The 10837-nt window shown below is 42.7% G+C and overlaps 1 pseudogene; it reads right to left on the bottom strand.

Annotated features, from left to right (window-relative positions):
* Window positions 1-3180: 3180 nt before the first annotated feature.
* LOC105709878 (keratin, type II cytoskeletal 8-like) lies at window positions 3181-10066 on the bottom strand (annotated as a pseudogene).
* Window positions 10067-10837: the final 771 nt, after the last annotated feature.

Raw genomic sequence — 10837 nt, 5'->3', positions numbered from 1 at the left:
TATGATAAGTCATAAGGAGCTGGCAGAGCTGGAGTTCCAATTAGTGTCTGTCCTGGCAATGTGCCAGCCGACATGGGAAGTGTTTGAGGTCATCTGAGCTGGTAGGCTAAAAACAAGTATAAATCTCAGGGGATATCTGCAAGACAGCCCAGGTCTTTGCTGCCACACAAAGTCAGTAAGAGCCATGGGTACACAAATAACAGGCGGTGTGTGTTTAATAAGTCATGTGGCAAGCAAAGTGAACACAAAGAGGCAGACTTGCCCCTGAGGTGGACAGTCCAGCAGGTGTGCAAAGCCATTTCAGAACACACATAGAGAAACAGGAGAATAGGCAGTGTGTGTTCTTGGGAAAGAGCCAATTTTAGTTGAAAAAGCAGAGGAAACCCCAGGCATTGCAGTTTCAGGCTTTATTTAGCCTTACCACTTTCACCAGCCTCCTGTTTAGGAGGGCCATTAGTGCCTCCGTTTTACTTGGGGCAAATCTCAAGTTCTTTTCTACCCCTATGAGCCATCCATCAGGGTGAGCCGTGAGATTAGCTTGGGGGAGCAGAGCCACCGTGGCAGACAGGAATCATTCTGGAAGTTGGTTAGTAAGCAGAAGAATTAAAGGGGAGAAGAAAATCGTGTATGGGGCTTAAATGCCACCAGCCAAGGAAAGTGAGATGGAGAGATGACTTACCACTGGAGCATGTATCCAAGTCAGACAGCACCAAAGTATGTTAGTGTTGGAAGTTATCTGGTCATGTTGCACCAAAGCATGTTACTGGCAGTGAATCCATATGGGTCTTCAGCAACCTCAATTCTTGCTTCCTCAGAAGAAAGAATTCAACTGAAGGGCATAAGGCAAAGTGAGAGACAGGCAAGTTTTAGAGCAGGACTGAAAGTTTATTAAAAAGCTTTAAAGCAAGAACAAAAAAAAGTAAAGTACACTTGGAAGAGGGTCAAGTGGGCAACTTAAGAGATCAGGTCTATGGTTTGACCTTTAGACTCAGGGTTTTTTACACGTTGGCATCCTTCTGGGATCTATGTATTACTTCTCCCTGATTTTTTTTCCCTTAGAGTGGGCTGTCCATGTGCACAGTGGGCTGCCAGCACTTGGAAGGGGAGCATGTGCAGTGTTTCCTGATGTTGTGCACATGCTTATTTGAGGCATTCTTCCCTTGCCAGTTGAGTGTCCCTAAGAAGTATACCAGTTAAACTCCACCATGTTCCTTTTACTGCATATGGCTTGAGCTCTGTTGCCCAACTCCTAAATCTTATCAGGAAGCTGCTGATCATCAGTTTCAGGTTTTTTCCTATCTACAGAAAGACAGGATTTCCCTGGCGCCAGCTGCTACCAATTGTTATTTTAGAGGGAAACTGCCTGACCATCACCTGATGGTCGCCTGACATTCCTGGTATGTGGGGGGACCCTCTTCTGCCCTGCTCTTGCCTGACTAGCTACTTATTGTTACAGTAATAACTTTCCACTGTTACTGGTCTCTGGTCCATCATCCCTTGTTTGTTTTACTCATTTGCTCCATACTTCTATTGAAGTTTTTTAACAAGTCTCTTCATTTGAAACAAATCCTGTTTTCTGCTGGAATTCTGAGAAACTATCCTGAAACAAATTTCTCAAAAAAGAAATTTTTATGTTTTGTTAGTGATAAAACAAATAGATCTCCAGTTTAGGGTCTTTCTGTACTTTCAAGATTATTTTTTCTCTTGCTCTTGTGTTTTGTAGATTCCTCATAGAGATCAGAATTGTTGATTCATTCATTCATTCTTCAATATTTATTTGGACTAAAACAGGGATTTTATTATATTGATGCACAAAGCAAACAATATTGGAGCTATAGCCAAGTGATGGAGGTGGAAAGAGAGAGTCCTCAAATAATGTAACTATGAAATTACAATCTGTCTTATCTGACATATATGTATAAAGTACAACCATTCCTCCTATCTAGCTTTAATTTTGTATCTATTAACCAGCCTCTAGCTAACCCCCTCTCCCACTCTTCCTCTATTCTATAAATATGTATTATCATGTGTCAACTAAAATAATAATTTTTAAAAGTAGAGGGGGCTGTGAGTACGAAAGAGGGTGACTAGCTGACCTTGGGGGAGAGGTTGATGGAAACTTCCTCCTGCGATGATACAGGTGCTGAGAGCAGAGTGGAGTGGGGAAAGAGAAAACAGGTAGTATGGTTATAAGAAAGCTTCAAGCACTGCACAGAATGTGCAAGGCCTTAAGTAGACATAGAATTCAACATGGTTGAGAAATCTAGAAACCAGGGAAACTAGATGGCTGAGAACAAGGAGAATGGTAAAAGGTACTATGGATAACAATTCAGGGGCCAATTTACTACAGATTTTGCATCCATGTCAAATAAAATAAATATTTTGGTCATTGTCTTAAGAGCAACTGGAGACCATTGAATGATTTTAAGCATATGATTGATTAAAAAAAAAAAAAATCTTGTGTTTTTACATTATAACTGGCTGCCATGGAAAGGATGGTTTGTAAGAAAAAAGTGAGATATGAATTTAACAGGGTAGAAGATTTCTCATTCAGGCAAGTGATCAGGGTAGCCTGAACCAGGATGGAGATAGTGGAGACAGACAAAAAAGGACAAATTTGCGAGATGTTTAAAATTGCCAGGACTTTATGAAAAATTGGATATGAAAGAGGGAAGTATCAAGAATGGATCCTAAATTTCTAGCTTGGGCAAGTGGATGAAGCCTTTCCTGAGACAGGGACCACTGGAGGAAGTCCAGGTTTAGAGGGAGGAACAGCACATGTTTAGCATAAGATGCACAGCATTGAACTGACTTTTAGATTGGACACCCAGGTAGCTGAATCTCATAGACAGAGGCAGAAATTTTCTGGCTGACATAGTGAGTGAGGAGGAGGGAGAAAAGAATGAGATTGGAAAAGGATTTTTTTTTTTTTTTTTTAACAGAGCTAGCTGAGGTTTTACTTCGGACAAAAAAAAAAAAAAAAAGCAATTGAATTGTTTGTAGCTGGAGGAATGGGCAAAGGTGGTCCCCAGGCAGTAAAGTCCCCTATGGGTGGGCTGAGAGCTAGGGCTGAGCCTCAGGTGGGTCTCCTGTTCCCTGTGCTCACCTGCACAGATGCCTCACTCCCCGGCTCTGAAACAGCCTCAGGAGGGGCAGGCTGGGAGGGGCTGCTGCAGCTATTCACTTGGGCAGGACATCAGAGGACTTCAACACCAGCTTCCCATCACGGGTCTCTATTTTCTTCACAACCATAGCCCTAGTGGAGCTGGTGCAGCGGAGGGAGCTGGAGCCTGCACCAGAGGCAAAGCTGGAGCCCAGGCCGTAGCTGAGGCCGGGGCTTGTGAGGCCCCCATAGGCCGAGCTCAGACTACCAGAGTAGCGGCTGGTGGTCTTGGTATGGATACTCATGTTCTGCATCCCAGATTGCAGCCGGCTCTCCTCACCCTCCAGCAGCTTCCTGTAGGTGGCGATTTCGATGTTCAGGGCCAGCTTGACGTTCATCAGCTCCTGGTACTCAAGCAGCTGCCGCGCCATGTCCTGCTTGGCCCACTGGAGGGCGGCCTCCAACTCAGACAGCTTGGCGTTGGCATCCTTAACCTCCAGCTCCCCATGCTGCTCGGCATCTGCGATGCCAGCCTCCAGGGAAGCCCTTTGGCCTTTGAGGCCCTCAGTCTCAGCCTGGAGCCAGCTGATGTTCCGGTTCATCTAAGAGATCTTAGTCTTTGTAGCCACAGGTCATCCCCGTGCTTCCCAGCCAGCGTCTGCAGCTCCTCATACTTGATCTGGTGCACACTCTCCGCCTCAGCGCGGCTGCGGTTGGCGATCTCCTCGTACTGCGCCTTGATCTCAGTGGTGATGTTGTCCATGTCCAGGGAGCGGGTGTCTGAGATCTGGGACTGCAGCTCCCGGGTCTCCTCTTCCTACAGCTGCCTGAGGAAGTTGATCTCGTCAGTCAGCCCTTCCAGGCGAGACTCCAGCTCTACCTTGCTCATGAAAGCTTCATCTACATCTTTATTGATGAGGACAAATTTATTCTCCATCTCTGTATGCTTATTGATCTCATCCTCATACTTAATCTTTTTTTTTTTTTTAATGATGGGGTTTCACCATGATGGCCAGGCTGGTAGTGATCTCCTGACCTCAGGTGATCCACCCACCTCGGCCTCCCAAAGTGCTAGGATTACAGGCGTGAGCCACAGCGCCCGGCGTCGTACTTATTCTTGAAGTCCTCCACTAGCCCCTGCATGTTGCCAAGCTCCGCCTCCAGCTTCAGCTTCTTCTGGCCCAGAGTCTCCAGCTGCCGCCTAAGGTTGTTGCTGTAGCTCTGGAACATGTTGTCCATGTTGCTCCGAGCAATCTTCCACTGCCGCAGGAAGCCTCACTTGGTCTCCAGATCTTGTGCTCCAGGAACCATACTTTGTTGATGAAGGAGGCAAACTTGTTGAGGGTCTTGATCTGCTCCTTCTCCTGGGTGCCATGGCCTGGATGTTGGGGTCCATCTCCAGGTTATGGGGGCTCAGAAGGCTCTGGTTGACCGTGACGGTGGTGATGTCTTCCATGCTGCTGGCCCCACCGTAGTCTTCACCCAGGCCACCCCTGAAGGGCTGCTGCCCACTTGGGAGAAGCTCAAGCTGATGTAGGCACCAGGCCTGCTAGTGTAGAAGCGGCTGCTGAAGGCCTGGAGGCCAGAGGTGGACACCTTGTAGGACTTCCGGGTCACCCTGATGGGCAGGAGTGGAGGCAGGAGTGGAGCAGGAGTGGAGGCATGCAGGCCGACCCAGGCAGAGATTCCAGAAGGAGCAGAGAAGCTGCTTCTTGGAAGAGGATTTTTAAGAGGTTTACAATGTAAGTGAAGTGAGCATTGTGATTAATCCAAGGGGCTTTGGATGAAACACATCATGCATTTTAGAAACATTTATCAAAGGTTTTAAGTGCCCTTGAATCTCTGCTGCTCATTCCTTTACCTAAATTGTAGTTATACTACCTTTTTGTAAAAGGGAATATTCAACTTCTCTTTTTCTGTTTCCATCTTGTTGAAAGAAATTAAGCAAAAAAAAAAATCTTATATTTTTCTCATATTCCAAATAAAATACATTTCCATTTTCCAGTAATCAGTTATGAATTTAGTTATACAAATGATAGATTTGATTTATAAAATTTTTGAATAGAGTTTCCTTTGTGGTGGCTCTTAATTTTGAGATGTCATGGGTCTTTGAGAATCCAATGAAATAATAGACTCTTGTCTTAGAAGAAGGTAAATATGCCCACATGCAAAATTTTGGAATCAAATTCATGAGGCCAGAGACCCCCTTGAAGTCCATCATCTATCCAAAGATTCCCTAGAGACGGGAGAGTAAATCCTCTTACTTTAAAGGATCACAGAAAAAAGTGTTTGCTATTTTTATCTTTTTTCTTTTTATTTATTTATTTATTTATTTATTTATTTTCTTTTATTTTTATCTTAATTTTAATGATAGACGGCTTTGATTTTGGATGCATTAGGTATTTTTAAAAGACTTGAATTCCTGATATTTAACATATGTTTTGTTTCAGAGCTCATGGCTTTTAATGGTTATACATTTTGATACTTTTCATGGCATTGAGCTTCTCCACAAATGACACAATGGAAGATCAAAGAAGTTTTGAAGAGGGGAAAAAAGCAAACCTTGATTTCACAGTAACTCTCTCTAGAGAGTAACTTTCAACCTGATAAATTTTTCCTTTGGCAATCAAATTATTTTTTCTTTGTGTGCAAACACATTTATTTGATTTTTCCTTATTTTTTTCCCCTGGAGGAATACACTGAAACTAAGCTGGAAAGGAAATGTGAGAAATCTTTTCTAGACCTCTATCTAAAACATAATAGATTGTAAACACAGTAATGCAAAAAAAGACATGCAAAATTAATGTCTCTGCTTTTCCTATAATTTTTTAATAGCAACAATTCTTCCTTCTGACAGTCCCTTACTGAGACTGCAAAGCCACTGTTTTTTATTGTAGGTTTTAGTTTTTGGCATCCTATTTTATAGCAATACACTGAATATATGCTGGCTTTCTAGCTGGAACGTTGCTTATATAGAGAAGATTCTTCAAAATGTGCATGTAGTCAGATTTGTTTTATGTAAAGTCAGTCAATTGGCTGTTCTGGCCACTGATCCCAGGCCCTTGAGAAAGGAGAAATTGATTACTGTGACCCATGCCTGGCACATCACAGGCCCTCATAAGTAATTGCCGCCACGAGGCAAGCCAAGCACGACTTAGTGCTGGTAGAAAATCTAAGTCAGAATCGCAGCAGCACCCCTGCTCTCACCCAATGTGAAGGGCAGCCGTCCGAGAAGCATCAGGCTGGTGAGACTGGCCTGCTTTGTAAACATTTCCTTAGAGAGAAAAAATAAAAATGAAGACAGCAATATTTCCAACCCAAAAGCTGGGCAAAAAGAATGGGAGAGGCTATCACAGAATTGCCAAGCCAACAGCTCAGGATAGCAATAAAGGTAGTGATTCACAGCGTGAAAGAGAAAACACAATAAACAGAATATAATGCTCCTGATGACGTGCCAAGGATGTGCCAAATTCTAGATTTACCTCCTAGATATGATAACCCAAAAGGAAGAACAAGGTACAAGATTGTTAAATAGGTTAATATTTTCAGTTTTTCTCAAATATGTGTTTTTGGAATCCTATGAGAGGAACATGAACAAAGTTATTCCATTTTTAAAATCTTTAGAATCGTCAGCAAGACTACTGTGGTTTTCACACACATTGACTCTGGCAAGGATCAAATATAGATCCCAGAAATGGTTTCCTTTGCAGTTAGTTCTGAGGGACTGTCACGAGGTAGTGGTCCCTGAGAATTTAAATATTGGGGAATTTTGAGACCAACACATAGCACATCTAGGCATAGATATGCAAAGTTGCCTAAAGCACTTTATTGCTCCAACGTATAGCTAGAGAGTGGGGAGGAGGGAATTCCCTCTGGGGATGCTGACATTAAATACTAATATTTCTGCAATACTACAGAGACAAGTCAATCAGACTAGGGAGCCACTGATCAGACTTACAAGGACAGCAATAAAGAAAGAAACCTGGCCAGGCACGGTAGCTCAGGCCTCTCATCCCAGCATTTTGGGAGGCCGAGGCGGGCACATCACCTGAGGTCAGGACTTCAAGACCAACCTGACCAATATGGCGAAACTCCGTCTCTACTAAAAATACAAAAATTAGCTGGGCATCCTGGCAGGTGCCTGTAATCCCAGCTAGTCAGGAGGCTGAAGCAGGAGAATTGCTTGAACCCAGGAGGTGAAAGTTGCAGTGAGCCAAGATTGCACCACTGCACTCCAGACTGGGTGACAGAGCAAGACTCTGTCTTAAAAAAAAAAAAAAGAAAAAAAGAAACCTGTAATATTAACAATATATTAACAATAACTCATATTTATTGAGAACTTAATGTGTGGAGCCTCAGTACTATTCAATCCTTATATTTATTTAATTTCATAAGTATCAGCATTTTTCCTATTTTACGCATGAGAAGATTGAGTCTTAGAGCAAATAAATAACATGCGCTCTGTTCACACAAAGTAAGAAAGTATGAGTTCTAATCCTGACAGTCTGGCTCCAGGGTCCATGCAGATGTTGACACAGCACTGTGGGACCAGAAACAAAGACATCTGACTTCCAGTGTTCAGTTCCTAACGCATGCTTATTGTTACAAGGAGAGGTGTGCTTCAGGCCATCTTATCCTGGTGCCATGGTATCAGAGTATCTATTTGATGTATTATTTCTTGTTTACTGTCTTGACAAATACTGTGGCATACCTATTATGGGCAAAGCTGTGCAAAGCATTAAGCAGCAAGAATCATGAGTAAAAACAGCACAATTTTTTTCTGTCAGGGAGCTTACACCTATAAAATGGCAATGGTGACTCATGCTGTGAAGGATAGGTAAATGGAGTTGTAAGAACCTAGACAGGGAAATTTGTCCAAGTCAGCATGGCCAGCAAAGGGTTCACTGAAGAAGCGCTATTTGAACCAGATCTGAAAGATGTGCCGCAGCTAATTCCTTGAAGAGGAGATGGGTTTGAGAGCATGACAGACAGGAGGAACATTATGTACCAAGTTCTGTGGCTCTGCAGGTACAGCAGATAAGAGAGGCTGAAACATCATGTGGTTGGAGCTGTGGGGGTGCAGGGCTGCGGGGGAGGATAAAGTTGGAGAGGCGTATTCAGACCATGCAGACCCTCAAATGGCATTTAGAAGATTTGACTTCATTTATCCTAATAGCAGTGGGAAACCATTGCTGGTGGGTTCCGGGTGTATTAAATGTGAAGTGTTTTAAATGAAACATTATGGTTAAAATATGAAGAAAAATCAGAAAATGAAAGTATGGAAATCATTTAGGGGCATCTCTCACCTGGTGAGACATGAAGGTGATTTGAACATGGTTATGTTGATGGTGAAGGATGGAAGTGTAGAGGTTGGTGAGAGTTTTTAGAAGCTAGAATCAACAGAACTTGGAGAAGAATCAGCTAAAAGGATAATAAGGGAGAAGACATCAAAGATGATTGCAGTACCATTTACTGAGACTGAGAACCCTGGGAGAGATGGCTTTGAGGTAAAGCCTCCTGAGTTGGTTTGGGGGAAATATTTATTTTGAGATGCCTTGGAGACATTCAGGTGGAAATGTCAAATAGGTAGATGTATGGGATGGAACCTGGGGCAGAGGTTGGGGCCAGGGGATTCAAATTTGTGAGTCATCTGCTTCTATTCAGTGAGGTAAATTAAGTGTGTGGGTGAAGGAGCCTGGGGAAAGATGTCGAGTGAGAAGAAGAGGACCCAGGAGGAAAACTGGAGATTCGTCTATTCTAACTTCGCTCTCTCTGATTCCTACTTTCTAAGCACCTTTGGGTTCCAGGGCCATCTGATTGCAGGGACAGAAAGCACACGTCCTGCAGACATCAGGTGTCCCTGTTCCTGTGGCAGCCCACTCACAAAGGAGATTCACACGTTATTTCTAATAATGATGTAGATTCTTCTGTACAAGTTCACATGAGGAGAGAGTGTGTGGATCCTGTCAATGACACAGTTACATTTTGTGTTTTAAATGAATAGATTGGCATTCTGCTGCTGTCTCACTTTCGTACGTTTCAGGTATGGTGAGTCAGTCTCTCAGAACCACACAGGACAGTCTTGGTGTCACTTTTTTCCTTTCAGGGGGCCACATCCAGCCTGACTCTCCCTCCTACAGACACCACTTTTAGCCTCTATACAATCTAGTTATTTTCATTTCCCAACTTTCAATCTCCATAAAACTAAAAGCAAGGTTCTGCTATCAAGAGGTTCTAAAGCAAACGGGACCTCGAGGAGGATGGGAATGGTTGGAAGAAGGCATTGTGTGGTATTCTAGGGAATCAGCGTGGTGTGAATTAATAATTGTCTGGCAGTAGAGACCCAATTTAAGGTAGTGATTCTGAATTTGTAGAAAACCTGAACTGTACTGTTACATGACTTCCTTCTTCAAAACCAGTGAGTCAGCTTTTAATTTTTAGATGAGAGAAAAGCAGTTCATAGTTTAATACCTAACAGTGATTAATGTTTGCAGTAGGAAAGCATAATGGGAAAATGAATGATATTTTGGTTCATACTTTTATTATCAAAGGCATTTTGTTTAAAAAGCTTCTTCCTTAATTTTGGTTGCTAGAAAATGAACATGTGTTCACATCTCCATAATTATGTTCATATTTGATGCATTTTGCTTTTCAGATCTTTTGTTTCACTGTCACATAATCAAATTATGTCTTACGAATGATAGTGTAAATATAATAGGAGCAAACTTAGACAAGTGAGTTAAGCTTTTTGTGCCTCAATTTCCTCATCTCTCAAACAAGGACAGAGGAGTCTCTTTTTTTTTTTTTCCCACTCTCCTCACTCTTGTGCCTCAAAAGAGACACTTCTCCCTCTTGGAGATTTTAGATTAAAACTTTCTGTTCTATTTTTCTCTCTTCTTACTGGCTTGTCCCCACAGGATGATAGGAATTTATGTATTCTTACATTCAAATAGTACCTGGCATTGTGCCTGGTATGTGCTAAAAACAGGATTAAAGTACCAAATATATTAGGCTTTCTAGTTCGTAGCCTCAATTTGATGCCTTAGTTTTTTGTTTGTGTTTTCTCTGGTCTTTAGCCATAACACACACTGCCATCCTAGTCTCATTTGTAGGTCTACAACATATTCCATCAGGATGCTTCATTTTCAAATTGAATTTAGCATCAGAGATTGTTCATAGATGGTTCCTCACTTGGCCTCTATTTCTTTCTTTTTTCTTCCTTTCTTTTTCTCTTTCTTTCTTCTTTTTTCTTTCTTTCTTTCTTTCTCTCCATCTTTCTCTTTCCTTCCTTCCCTCCCTCCCTTCCTCCCTCCCTGCCTCCTTTTCTTCCTTCACATTCCTCCTTCCCCCTCTGCCTCTTTCTCTGTCTCCCTTTCTCTTTCTTTCTTTCTCTTTCTCTGTTTTCTCTCTCTCTCTTTGTGACAGAGGCTTACTCTGTCACTCAGGCTGCTCTGCCATCCAGGCTAGAGGACAGTGGTGCAATTGCGGCTCACTGCAGCCTCCAAGTCCCAAGTAGCTGGGACCACAGGTACACACTACCATGCCTGGATAATTTTTCTACTTTTTTGAAAAGACTGGGTTTCACTATGTTGCCCAGGCTGTTTTTAAACTCCTGGGCTCAAGCAATCTGCCTGCCTCAGCCTCCCAAAATGCTGGGATTACAGGAATTCTGCTTATTTCTTAACTGATATTCAGCCTTTTTTAGAGACTACCTCTTGTATCTTTAGTAGCCTG

Source organism: Aotus nancymaae, unplaced genomic scaffold (genome assembly GCF_030222135.1).
Source record: "Aotus nancymaae isolate 86718 unplaced genomic scaffold, 86718_ANA_hifiasm-v0.15.2.pri h1tg000016l, whole genome shotgun sequence".
NCBI classification, from domain to species: domain Eukaryota; kingdom Metazoa; phylum Chordata; class Mammalia; order Primates; family Aotidae; genus Aotus; species Aotus nancymaae.
The sequence above is the reverse complement of the archived record's forward strand: the minus strand, read 5'-3'. Positions and strand labels throughout refer to the sequence as shown.